The sequence below is a fragment of the Gadus chalcogrammus genome, chromosome 23, assembly GCF_026213295.1.
Source record: "Gadus chalcogrammus isolate NIFS_2021 chromosome 23, NIFS_Gcha_1.0, whole genome shotgun sequence".
Lineage (NCBI taxonomy): Eukaryota > Metazoa > Chordata > Actinopteri > Gadiformes > Gadidae > Gadus > Gadus chalcogrammus.
The window spans coordinates 13,130,265-13,144,890 of NC_079434.1; the positions used below are offsets into that span (position 1 = coordinate 13,130,265).

The window sequence follows — 14,626 nt, forward strand, 5'->3', positions numbered from 1 at the left end:
CGCAGGTTATCCTAATGTACAGGAACTGCCTGTATGGATGATCAGATCAGAGATAGATTTCTGTGTGAAGGTCTGATCATAAGGTGCCTGCTTTGCTTACCAGATATATTATGCATTCATAACCCCGACACAAAAATATATTTCTTGACTGAAACTTGGAATGTCTTTCCAAATTTGCTAAATGGGTATCAAAACAGTCGATCAAAACAACACTATGCTGTTGGATGCTGTCGGGTCTGCTAGATACGTTGTTATCATTCGCCCATCACGCACAGTATTGCATCACACAGCCTTCGTCGAGATCAAGCTCATAAATGAAGCACCCATTAGGGTGCAGGCAGACGTTGGTGAGCCAGATGGGCTTTGTCTGCCACTGGTGTGTGTGAGCGGCGTCTGCACAGAGAGGGAGAGGGAGTGTGAGAGAGGTGAAGGACATTTAGTCAGGTGAGAACAAAAGCTGTGACGCCACAGAGGAGGATCTCCGTCGGACGAATCTGTTATCACCTGTCTGATGACAGACCCCTGCCAAAAGCGCACACACACACACACATTCACACACACGCTGACACGCACACATCACTATGTCACACTTAATCTTCACTCATTTCTTTCCTTTCACACACACACACAAGCAAGCAAGCAACTCGAATACCTTCATTAAAGGAGAATCTAACAAAGTACACAAAGTTTTCCAAAGGGCTTTAAGAGTAGACTAACATATTATAGACTTTATTTTCATATATATAGACATATTAGACGAGCATTTAATATTTTGCCTGAAATGTTAGATATTTATATAAAACCCCAATTGATCAAGCCAAGAGAAGTTCCTAACATGATCTATTAACTTGCTCAGAAAATAATTTGGCAAGCTCTCAGACAGCATGAGTTTGAGAGCTGGTGTTACTTGAAGTAATGATCGTGGGGGCGGGGGGGGGGGGGGGATGGATTATCCGACTCAAGGTTTGACACGAGAGACAGAAGCGAACCCGGGGGCTAGCCCGTGGGGGGGGGGGGGGGGGGGCCCAAGGCATCCAAGGCCCCAGACGTTGCGTCCGGAGCTGACAGCGGGAGAACCGAAAAAAAAAAAAAGACCCTGACTAGGATAAGGGTTTGTGTCGTCGTGCGTGTGCCGGGAGCGGCCGCGCTCAGGGGGCCGCCCTCAGGGGGGGCGCACGGCGGAGCGCCCGGGAGTGATTCATCACGGAGAGAGACGCCGGCCTTCTATTGGCAGCCTCAAGTGACCGGGCTGGGGGCCGCCGTATCGAGTCGCACGCCGCGCTCTTCATCATCGCACCTGGACAGCTGCTGAAGAGGCAGATATGACGATGACGGATCGGCTTTCGGAAATCTAAAGATCGATGGCTGCTCATAGCGGCGCTGTCTTCGTCGAGGTACAGGGCGACGGGAGGGGCCGACGTTTGCATATTAACACGTACTGAATGGATGTCACATATCCGTTGGATCACCGTGCACTGTCACGTGCAATGAATAATAACTACGGCATTATGGAATTGTGATCATCAATTGGTGGTTTAAAGTTATTTTAGAACAGGTAGGGGCTGTTATCGATTTCACAAAATGTACACATTTATTGAAATCAAGTCATGATTCTTCCACCAAGCAATATAGTTCCAAAAAAGAGCAAGGTGGTTGCCAAGCAACATAGGCTAGCATACTTTCAGATTGGCATCGCATTAAGACTAAAAATGAATTGTCATGCAGCCACAGGCAGTTTTGTAGAGCATCGGCTTTGAGCCAATCAGAATGGCGGAACAGAACTATCCGTTTTTACAATGTGTAAAACGAATGTGTGCAGTGAAGGAGAGACTCAGAGCTTGTAAGAGAGCTGCCTCCTCCAAGACCTCCCTTCACGTCGTCCACCACCTTCTCCTGGGCGGTGTTCAACTGCCAACCTCCACCTCCCCGGGGAGTCTGCAGACCGCAGTGTGAGTTTCGGGGGGGGCTGGCGCGCGGTGGCGCTTCCATGCAACAATATGGTTATTACGAACGAGAGAGGAGGCTTCTGCAGAACGAGCGCCTGTAAAGGCAATTAAGTGTATGGGGGGGAAAAAAAACAAAAAAAGGAACTAAAGAATGGCAGCTATAAACGTGAACCGAGACAGACACAAACGGGTGAAACGGTGCCCTGCAGGGAGCGGCTTCGACCGGCTCGGTCGGGATGAGGAAGCGGCAAGCATAAATTTCCGAAGGCTTGAGGAGAAGGAGGGTGGGGTAGGGAGGGGGGGGGGGGCTGGGGTAGGGGAAGAGACAGAATCACTCCTGAGACGGGCTTGTACGCAATCGGCAATAACGTTGAGACATGTTCTTCTCCGATGCACGCATATGCGCGCACACGCGCTCACACACACACACACACACACACACACACACACACACACACACACACACACACACACACACACACACACACACACACACACACACACACACACACACACACACACCACACACACACACACACACAGCGGATCAGTTCCAGAGTGTGCCTTTTTGGAGCTCAGTGGCAGGGTGAAACCCTTTTCGGGGGAAAAGACGGATTTACGTTCGTTCCTCAAAAGACAAGCCGGGGCGATAGCAGCGCTCCGTCATTAAGTACAACAGACCCCTGCTGGCGTTCCCCTCCTGTGCCGCCATCACACCTCCAGCGGTGCAGATATTAGATGAAACATGAGACATAAGGTTGTTTGTGGGGTTGTGTTTGTGGATGATGGCTGGATGATTTAGGCAGCCACACCTGGCTGAGTGTGATTGGACTCTGGGGCTTGGTGGGGCTGTACACCTGTTGCACATTGGGTTATCAGTGTGCACAAGTTGAACCACCTATCACCACACACACACACACACACACACACACACACACACACACACACACACACACACACACACACACACACACACACACACACACACACACACACACACACACACACACACACACACACACACACACACACACAGGGTGAGATCTCTTGCATGCCAGCATGGAGCATCAGGCCGTGTATCGTTACCTACAAACTTAACAACAAACCGGATTCAAAATCCCCACCCTGCGTCCCGTGTCCCCAGACTCCACCTATGTCCCCTAGGTGGAGAGTGGCAGCCCCTTAGGTGGCGTTTAACAAAGGACATTGCTACATTGTTCTTTTACAAAGAAGCTGGGGAGGATAACAAAACTGCACTCCTAAATTACTTATGTTAAAATTCTGTCCTCTTTAGTCAGAGAGGCACAATTAATTTTAACGATAACCTAATTATAAAAGGTAATATATTTTATGATGTGAAGACCCTTATCATTGCGTAATTGTTCAACCTAATTGTGGCACTCCTTATGGTTAAACAACCTCACTGAAGATTAAACTGGGTTTGTGTGTAAGGCCCGCTAATATCCCCTTTTGAAAAGGGCTAGGAAGCACTATTCTGGTTCATAGTGAAATCATCTCTTCGTAGACAGTAGGTCTCGTTCAACGGTGAAACCGCCCGAGATTACACTTGCAGGAGGTCTTGTATGAGTTTTCATTCCCTTCACTTCATGCACATCAGGAAGATAAAGGTCCACCGTGTAAAATGTAGGAGCAGCTAGCAGTGAGGTTGCAGATTACAAGCAACGAAATCCCCCTCAGCAATACCTTTCCAATGACTATGAGGCCTGGAATGGCCTGTATTGTGTACCATCAGACACTTCCAATGATGTCATCGTCGACAACAGCATCGAGTAGCCAAGTGTCGAGTCGTTCCGTGACAGATATATGTATTGTATTTAGTCTGAGGTCTGGATTAACTATAGCTCATAGTTTACGAATAAAGTATTTTTTGTTGAACGGTATTGCTTGTTCCGATTTATTTTTTTCAATATCCAAGTCAATATAATAATTACAAATTATGGAACTTTAGATACACAAATTGCCATTGGCTGCACTACTTTACACACTATCACACAAAAAGTGTCTGATCTCTACTGTAGAAACATGGCGGTGCAACATGGCAACGCCATGTCGCACTGCCAGATTGCACCACCATGTTTCTACCCTTTATAGATCGAAAGGGCTCATTCTAAGGTAACAAAAAACACAACAATTCTTATTTCCCTGGAATTATACCCTACTAGAAACGTACTAATGAATATTAGATTCCATTTCCGCCGAGTCCGTTCCGCTATTTGCGTCTAAATATTCGACACCGTGCACCTTTAAGGCCAGTGAACCAAAGGAGGGGGGGATTCTTTACTTACTACTTGTAGGTCTCGGAGCGGACATACTCGAAGACATGCGAGATGCCCAGCTGGAACTGGTCGGCGATGGGGGTGACCCAGGGGTTGTGATCGGCCTTGAAGACCTGCTTGGGGCCGGTCAGATCCAGGTTGCCTGGAGGGAGGGGGGGGGGAAGAGTGTTAGTACAGATAGCTACAGTCAAAGAGTCTCTACAGGAGTCACAAGGACAGAAACTAAAAGAAAGTGGTGCTGTGTAGATGGACTGCATGAAAGGAGCAAAGGAGCATGAGGGTGGAACTGGGAAGGGATGTTTTTACACCTCACCAAACATTCAGAAGAAGTGAGACTAAGAAAAGTCACAGGGTTAGATGTGTGTGTGTGTGTGTGTGTGGGCCTGTGTGTGTATTTGAGATGAAAAGGTTAGCGATAGGGCTGGGGGGAGGGGGGGGGGGGGGGGTGTTGGGGAGATGAGGAGGGAGGCAGAGCGATAGAGTGAGAGCACCCCATGTGGTCATCAGGCCCCCCCATGTCAGGCTTCGCAGGTCAAAGCGCTGCTGCAATTGATGCTAGGCACCTTGGGGCTAATTAACTAGCCTCTTATTAGCCTAACAGAGCATGGGCTTGTCATGCAGTAGGCGGGGGGGCGGGGGGGCGCTCAAGATAAAGTTTTAGACGGGCCAAGTGTTAGAACAAGAATACCCCCGCCACCCCAATCGACCTTACATGGCTGACACACCGATATCATGCCAAACACACACACACACACACACACACACACACCACACACACACACACACACACACACACACACACACACACACACACACACACACACACACACACACACACACACCACACACACACACACAATTATTGATGGGCTAATAAACCGTTATGAAGCACCGTTCTAATTTGGATCTCGGTTCTTGCTCCTCTTGAGAATTGTGACACTTACACAGACAGCTACTGATGCATCTTGTGACCTGTTCTTATTCAGATAATCTTTTAATTAAAGTTGTATCCCTCTTCTAACATTTATCTCAGCCACTTGGTGTAGTACTGGTCCAACCAGACCCTGGTTTGTATACTAGTGTCTGAACAACACCAAGCTAATGCCAAGAGCCCACCTGTCAAAAACAACATTTCCTTCGCTTGTTTAACAAATCCTCTTTTGCAGTTGCAGATCTCTCCTTCAAAATGTGTGTGAGCAAGTGTTTGAATGTGTGCGCGCATTTGTGTGCCTTTTTGTGTTTGTGAGCATGTGTGTGTGTGCGCCTGTGAATGTGTCCACGCATATTGTGGTGTGTGTGGGTGCGTGTTTATGCGCCTGTGGGTGTGCCAAGCATCTGTTTTTGTGTGTGTGCTTGGCGTGCCTGCGTGCGTGTCTCCTTCACTTTTCCCTTTACTCCTCCCTTCTCCCAGCAAACCCTTTCCCTCTCTCTCTCTCTGGGCTGTTGTCTCTTGCTCTCTTTCTAACAAGGCTGGAGCGGAGCAAAGGGCATTATGGATCCGTGACAGTGTGGATTTCTAATACGCCTTCTCTCTCTCTTGTTCTCTCTCTCCTCTCTCTCTGTCTCTCTCTCCTCTCTGTCCTCTCTCTCTCTCTCTCTCTCCTCTCTCTCTCTTTATCATTTAACCCCCCCTCCCCTCACTGTGCTCTGCTTATTCTTTGCATTTTTGCATTTTTTCCTCTGTTCAATATCTCTTTTATCCATGCACTAAACAAAAGGCAAATAGCCAGCCGGCTAGTTTCAGTCAATATGCCTATGGCCTGACGGACCCCGATTGGAGACAGGGGGAAATGATTAAAAGATACGTAGCGACAGGCAGACAGACAGCATGACAGACAAAGTGACATAAAGACATTCGCTACGAGCAGAAAGAAAGAAAGCAGAACGACAGATAGAGCGACATGGAGGGTGACAGACAGACAGAAGCAGTTGACTGAGTGGCAGTCAGCTTACAGATTCACTGGAATCACTTTTTCTATACTTTTTGCCATCAACAGTGTGTGTGTGTGTGTGTGTGTGTGTGTGTGTGTGTGTGTGTGTGTGTGTGGTGTGTGTGTGTGTGTGTGTGTGTGTGTGTGTGGTGTGGAGAGAGTAAGAGAGTGAGCAGGCTGTCAAGTGTGCGCTGGGATCCCTGGTGCCCTCTGTGAAGGGGTGAGTGGGGCTCTGTAAAGTGTTCAGTCTGGGGCTCTCAGTTTCTCTCCCTCTCTCTGCCTTTTCCCTCTCTCTCTCTCTCTTTCAGCCTCTGTCTGCAAACTACAAAAAAGTCATGCGAGTTCCACATCTCAACGTTCGTCATTCCCCCATGACTCAAATCTCCAGATGACGGAGTTGGCTGATTAAAAGGCTGGGTAAAATGGGACTTATTTGGGAGTTAGTGATTCGTTTTGGCAGACTATAGCAACACTAGAGAGTGGATCACATTCTGGTATTTCATCAATTAAATTTCATTGTAATTTTGTTGCGTTTTCTCTCAGAAGCCCTGTCATGTGTATTGTATTGCATGATGTCATGTATTTAAGTGCCGCACTAATTGAACTCCAAAAGTTTGCCTCTGCAGTGTCTGAGGAAACACGTCATCCATAGCAACATCCAACGAAAGGCTTTAAAGTAAAACCAAACACTGTGTTTAAGATAATCTACGGACATCATCAATCATTTAGGGGTGGGGCTTTTTTGATTTAGGGGCGGGGCTTTCTTGTCGTCCAATATCCTGCACAAGACACACCCACCATCAGATTTTGGGGGGGTACGTACAGCCATAATGTTTAACCCAAAACGCCCAGAAACGGCAAAAGCATGTAACCTACTACATCAACTTTCCTCTTAAACAAGTTATAAACCAAGGTTTGGTGTACGTGTGCTGCAAGAAACAACCTGACCGGACCCACATGACAGCATATCACTCTGTGGCAGCAGTACCATTGCAGCTGTGTGTTCAGTGCATTGCACAGGTGTATAAGGTTCCAGCTGTGTGTTCAGTGATGTGTACAGGTGTATTAGTATCCAGCTGTGTGCTCGGTACTGCGTTCAGTGCTGTGTACAGGTGTATAAGTGTCCAGGTGTGTGCTCGGTACTGTGTTCAGTGCCGTGTACATGTGTATACGTAAGGTTCCAGGTGTGTGTTCAGTGCTGTGTACAGGTGTATATGTAAGGGTCCAGGTGTGCAGGTGTGGGCTGAGTACCGAGCTCCGGGGGCAGCACTGTGAGCCTGTTGCCCTGGATGTGGAGCTCCTTGAGCTGGGCCAGGTCCCCGATCTCCTTGGGCAGCGAGATCAGATCGTTATCTCTGAGACTCAACTAGGGGGAGAGAGACACAGACAGAAAGACACAGAGAGAGAGAGAGAGAGAGGAAGACGGGGAGAGGAAGACCGAGAGAGAGTGAGAGAGACAGAGAGAGATAGAGAGAGAGAGGGAGAGGGATCAAGTTAGATAGGGCCAGAGACAAGAAAAGCTGAATTTGGGGAAAGAAATGTATCGCACATGAAGACAATAAAACCACAGAATAACAGCACCCATTGCAATATGTCTCATTTGTCCTTATGGGGCCTAGGTTACGTTTATTATGGATTTTACAGTTCTACAAATGTATTTATTTATTTTCGCCAAGTATTGGAGCATCAATTACAAAAAAACAATGGCATTGTGATGTACGAGCCCTATGGAGCCTGAGGAAGACATAGAGACGAGGGACGGAGAGACGCGACAGCAACGCGTTTTCGTTTGCTTTACTCACAATCTGGAGCTTGCTCAGCTTGCTGATATCCGGGGGCAGCACTTCAAAGTCGTTGTCGCTGAGATAGAGCGCACGGAGAGTGGCTGTGACGCACACACACACACACACACACAACACATTCAGGACCCCTCTCCCATCTCATATGTGCTACGCTCTTCTTGATAGTCATATTCTTGTTTTTAATCACGCTTGTGTGAGGATATCCTACTTCCGCGCATATAGTAGATGTGCTACAGGGCTATGAGGAACAGGTAACAATAGATCAATGTAATTTAATAAAATACGTCTTATTAACGGCGAAGTATGCATGTTTGATAACTATGTAATACAGCCGTATTACATAGCAACTTTTGGGCACAAATATATGATACTATATTTAATCAATTCATTAAGTGTGTGTGTGTGTGTGTGTCTGTGTGTCTGTGTGTGTGTGTGTGTGTGTGTGTGTGTGTGTGTGTGCTCACTGAGGTAGAAGAAGTTCCCAGGCAGGGAGTTCTCGTTCAGGTTATTGTAGGTGAGGTCCAACACTCCAGGGCAGGAAGGGAACCGAAGCCCCTCGGCAGCCCACTCAGACGGTTCATGCTGAGGACACACACACACCCACACACACACACACACACACACACACACACACACACACACACACACACACACACACACACACACACCACACACACACACACACACACACCACACACCAGCTATTATTATTAGAAGTGTGACACTACATTTGTTCTAAACTAAAAGGTTGTTCATTTCTTCGTCCGTCCTTGGAGAATATCAGCAGCGGAAATAAACGCAGCCTTAGAAAAGAGGTTGGACAAACAGAGGCAAATTGATAATTGATTGGGCAACGGTTATTATACATAGTGTGTGTGTGTGTGTGTGTGTGTGTGTGTGTGTGTGTGTGTTTAATTGGCAGGTTGAAGGGGACAAACGCGATCATGTTCCATGGGCTTGTTGAATGTGCAGAAGGAGAATGAACGCCCTACCATGGCGGCGGTGTTGAATACCAGCGCGGGGCTTAGAGTATCCTATAATGAAGCCTGTTTTGTAACGACAGCCAGCGGCTGTGTGTGGATCAACTAAATGACAACGTCGGCGCCCTAATCCCACTTGACATTGACGGTGTGCCTATAGCATGTCCGCATGTTCTTTTATAATTGCTTATTATTGTATGTTGGGCCATCGATCTGAGCGAACACATGCACATGCAACCATCCCCACACACACACACACACACACACACACACACACACACACACACACACACACACACACACCACACCACACACACACACACACACACACACACACACACACACCACACGGGTTCTAACACCGGCTGTGTTTCCAACAACCAGTGTTACTGGACGGATCTCGAGTGTACGAATCTCAAACGAAACACAAGTAGTCACTGCTGTTGTGAGGCCGGAGGACCACCTTGGTCGTTGAGGGAAGGGGGGGGGGGGGGGGGGGAGGTAGATGGATGAAGGGCCGGTGTTGGCTAGCCTAAGTGCTCACAGGGGGAGGGAGGAGAGGGTTCAGACGATAAGTCATTTAACCAGGAGCCCGCAGAGAGGAAGCTCATGTCGCCAACTCTAACTGCGGGGCCCGGGAAAAGATCTTTGGCAGCCCATACCATGCAGTTCAAACAAAACCAACGGTGCATTTCTCACAGCCGTGTCCCTTTTTTTTTAACATACACAAAGATGGTACGCAAATATATTGCCTTGGAAGAAAGATTTGTAATATCTACAGGCTGGACCGCTTTTGCTTACATTTATCAGGTATAGTACACTGTTGAAATATTTTTTCTTTCAATGTCCGAATTTTGTGCATCCACTTTTTTTAAGAAGACTCTCATTCAGCTGTCCTGTGTCCTTCCCTCAAGAACACATGTGAACACAATTTCCTTGCCTCTACTAAAATTCGTGTTCATTTGACATAAGGAGCCATCGCCCTAATTAGCTCATCCACTCATGTTGAAACGCCTGTGATATGCCGGTTGTGAGTAATCATATACTGCATTGCCGCATGCTCGCATCAATATTTAATTGTTTGTGTTTTACTTTGTATAAACAATATGGATTTTGGGTGAGAGAAAAACATACGATTACCTACCTACCTTGAGATGGGCAAACATTTACAGAGTAAGTCTAGAATCCAGATGCCCTTTAATAATATTCCATAGCTAGCAGGGGGGGGGGGGGGGCTGTTATCGACGGTCCAATGAAGGGCCGTTGATAACAGTCCCCCACGGATAAGAGAGTGCATCAGTGAACAACACAGCCAGCTGACAATCTGGGCCCGACCCAGGAAGCGCTGTTTAAACCACAACCACGACTGAGAACAGGAAGGAGACAGAGTGAAGCATCCATGCGTGAATGGACACACAATCAGACTCAAGCATAAACAGTGCTATACCCTATGATACTGTAAAGTGGCAAAGAGCTGTCCTTGACCTCTGTGCAAGCACAGCTGAATTGACAAGACTTTTAAAATGTTCCTCTCGCAGAGTGCGGACTTGCATGTGGACACACCGTATTGACACACACGCACATTGAGACACGCACGGAAACTGCGCACGGACACAAACACGGACACGGACACGAGACAGATACACACACACACACACACACACACCACACACACACACACACACACACACACACACACACACACACAAACACACACACACACACACACACACACACACAAGGAATACATGCACAGACCAAAACACAGGATACCCGTGCACGGACACACACACCCACACACAGGCAAACAGATTCAGGACAAACAGGCATTTTCCGGCAATGTAAAAAGGGTGTTTGGTACACATCCTCACCCCAGGTTGAGATGCTTGAGCTTCTGTAGGCTGCTGATCTGGGTGGGCAGCTCCTCAATCTGGTTGTTGAACATGTTGAGCACCTCCAGGTTCTTCAGATCCGAGATGTTGGCGGCACCGCTGGGGGTGGCAGAAGCGAGAAAGGGAAGGATGCAAAGGGAGCAAAGGTTAGAACGTGAATTGACGTATGTGTTTGGCTGCATACTTGTGAACACATATCCTTAGACATGCACTGCCTCATCATGGGCCTCTCCTTCACTGCACACACACACACAAAATCACAGTTCGCAGTTGTCCAGCTTCTTATTAGCAGGTCACATACACACACACACACACACACACACACACACACACACACACACACACACACACACACACACACACACACACACACACACACACACACACACACACACACACACACACACACCTCCTTAACGAGCACATCATCATTAGCCCAGGGGAGGGGGGAGTATTGCCTTTGATGGCTCAATTAGTGGAAGAGGGGGGGGTGGTCTCCCTGATCAGCTGTGCCCTGACCATCGCTTTGGTTCTTCGTCTCACCTTCCATCCGCCCATCCATTATTCATTCATTATTATACCACTCCTGTTTTTGAACCCCCCCCCCCCCCCCCTCCCTCCAAAAAACCCTCGAACACTCTCTTGTCAGGAGAGAGGGCGGCGGTGGAGATATTGATGGGACCGATAACAGAGAGAAAAGGATGGGCAGGGAGAAGGGGGTGTGGGGGAAATTCTATCAGATTAGGAGGCGGATCAATGGGAGGGTGAGGCGTCTAGAGGGTGATGTGAGAAGAGTGTGTGTGTGTGTGTGTGTGTGTGTGGTGTGTGTGTGTGTGTGTGTGTGTGTGTGTGTATGTTTGCGGGGGAAGGGGACCCTGATGTGAATGTTGCAGGAGGATGATGAGCATTGAGGCAAGGCCACAGCATACTGATGTCCGCTCAGGATGGCTCCTCTTATCACGCAGTGTGTGCGTGCGTGCGTGCGTGCGTGCGTGCGTGCGTGGGTGTGTGTGTGGTGTGTGTGTGTGTGTGTGTGTGTGTGTGTGTGTGTGTTATTGGTATAACCATTATTTGTGTAGTTGAAAAAACTTTGCTGTTGCTTTTTTTTAAGCTGTTGTTGTATGATTACATCCGCCCCAAACTCCAGTGCTATAGGTGACTCAGAAGCGCTCCTGATTTCAATGTGTTCCCAGTAGCGTAAGGCTGGCCTCAAAGGAACCAAATCTGACAAATGTACTTGAGTTTGCGTCATTATGTAGCCATAATAGGCTTTACAATAAGGAATAGGCTTGACAGCCATTGTAAATGTGTCAAATGCATCCTATATGGAGCCTCATGAGCATTGTGTCAGTCAGATTGAAATGAACATTTCGCCACTTAAAGTGGAAAAAATTATTATGAGTATGAATCCCTGCTTTAGCGATAGCAAAATTAACAATGGAAAAACGACAAAGAAAGAATATTCAGTTTTAAACTGTCTACTTCCTGCCTGCCCCACCCCCCTTCTTAATTTCTTCCCCCCTCACTCTCTCCATGGTCAATGGCCTGAGGACAGACCTCTGCATCCAGAAGGGTGCTGGCATTTTACCTCGGATGTCAGAAATCAATTCTGTTCAGATGACCCCCCCACACCAACAACACAAACACGGACACCACAACCCTAGCGCCGTCCCTCCCAGTGCCTCTCTGAGGACCTGTGAATGGGCCACAATCAATGGTGGACGGATGGAGTCACTGTGTGGTGTGTGTGTGGAGAGGTCAACACAACCATGAATTTATGCGTCCCTCCTCACAATACGCTGTATCGATTTCCATACAAGCTAGGCTATCTAGTTATCCTTGTCTCTGACCCGGAATGTGTGGGTGCAAAAGGCACTGAGAGAGAGAGAGAGAGAGAGAGAGAGAGAGAGAGAGAGAGAGAGAGAGAGAGAGAGAGAGAGAGAGAGAGAGAGAGAGAGAGAGAGAGAGAGATAGAGAGAGAGAGAGAGAGAGAGAGAGAGAGAGAGAGAGAGAGAGAGAGAGAGAGAGAGAGAGAGAGAGAGAGAGAGAGAGAGAGAGAGAGAGAGAGAGAGAGAGAGAACCCCCCGTGAAAGGGTAATACAAAAGGGCCTGCTGACATATGGCATGTGGACATTTGGCCGGTGCGTGTCTGTCCACTGCCTGGTACGACGGTCTGCGGGATGGGGGTAATGGGCCAGAGAGGAGCAGCGACAACATGGGAGCTTCAACTTCTCTCCCTCTCCCTCGCCCCCACCCCCCGCTCCAGCTCTTAATGAAAGACTTTCTAAATGTCACTGTAATTCCTGAGTACCTTCAAAAAGTTCAAAGCCGAACACGGCTTTATAGTTCACTTCCCTCATCTCCTTTAATTAAACAAATGCAAAGGCGAACTGGCCGATACCTCCTGAAATAAACATGCAGCAATCATGAATAAATGGACCAATAAAGGCTGAGATGTTTGAGTTTCGACTAGATCTGCTGCATCTGAGCCATCGCATCCCGGGGCGGGGGGGTAACCGTGTACGCAAGGTGATTCCGTATCACTGCCAATTGGCTTATCCAAGGTGCTTCTTGATTGGGATATAAATAGCACCAATAAGCGAGAGACAATAATGTGTGTAATCTCATCGTGGCTTCATGTGTGTGAGTGTCACAGCGGATAGGGAATAGTAGCCTTGCAGGCTAAACAGGTCGATGTCTGTTACTCTGCGCGTGACAGAAAGTTGGTATTGGATCTTTTCAAACTTGAGTCTTGTGTGCATTTGTTAAGACAAGGTGATAACTATTTTGTATTTGATGGGATTTTTTAATGTTATTTATTATCCGAGAATTTCCTTTCCAACATTCCAACATAGCTCAAAGATAGTTACTGCTCGAAAATCTGTACTGCACTCTAGTGGTATGAAACGGAAGCACACATATTACTATTTTAAACGTCTGTATCGATATTATCACAATTCTGTAGTGTAAAAAGAAGAACACGGCTTGAGCCAACGCTTATTACTCTTAATAAATACAATGCTACTAATAACAGTGCCAGAGAACCTACCTGTAATCTTGTTGTGGCTTGCTGAGAACGAGTTGAGTGATGTTGGGACAGGTGACTATAAAAAAAAAAAACAGAAACACACATTAGGCACACAGCCCTTCAAAGAATCGATAGGTATGTACCTGGTGTACACTGTTAAAAGGTACCAAATGTAATACCATGGAATTACTCTAATGTAAAACACGTACAGTTATTACAAAGTATTGTATTTCTGGAGCATGTTTTGAAACATGTATCTGAAATTATTTACTGGGCACATTTTTCTCATGAAATTCTTCGAGGCGATTTTACTAACATTATACCATTCATTAAAGATAATTAGACGTCAAACTATCTCATTAAAACGTAATCGTCCAATCCAAAGATAGAGCTGTATTGAAGAAGCAGGAAATGCACGGCTTCTATAATACTGTTTATAGTTAATACACAAATACCTAATAGAGGGAATAATAGCAGTATGCAGTTAGCAGGGCATGCCAGAGCAGAACGTCATCGACTGTTGCCCGCAAAGTGAGGCCACGGAGTACCCATTATTTCTCAAGCCCTTGTCTAACTTTTCTTTGCCTAAAGAACAGCACATTGACAATAAAAAATCGCCGGTGATTATGGCGGTGAAATGAAAAACTTACAACAGTGATGGGACGTCCAGCATGTTAGAGAAATCCCTCTGTCACAGATACCCTCGGGAAGGTTCTTATCCCGACTCTCTCCACTATCTTCTTCAGCGAT

At 47.1% G+C, this 14,626-nt stretch overlaps 1 pseudogene; it reads right to left on the reverse strand.

Moving 5' to 3' along the window:
• LOC130377677 (ras suppressor protein 1-like) overlaps positions 1-14,626 on the reverse strand; it is a 30,049-nt pseudogene that overhangs the window by 11,080 nt on the left and 4,343 nt on the right.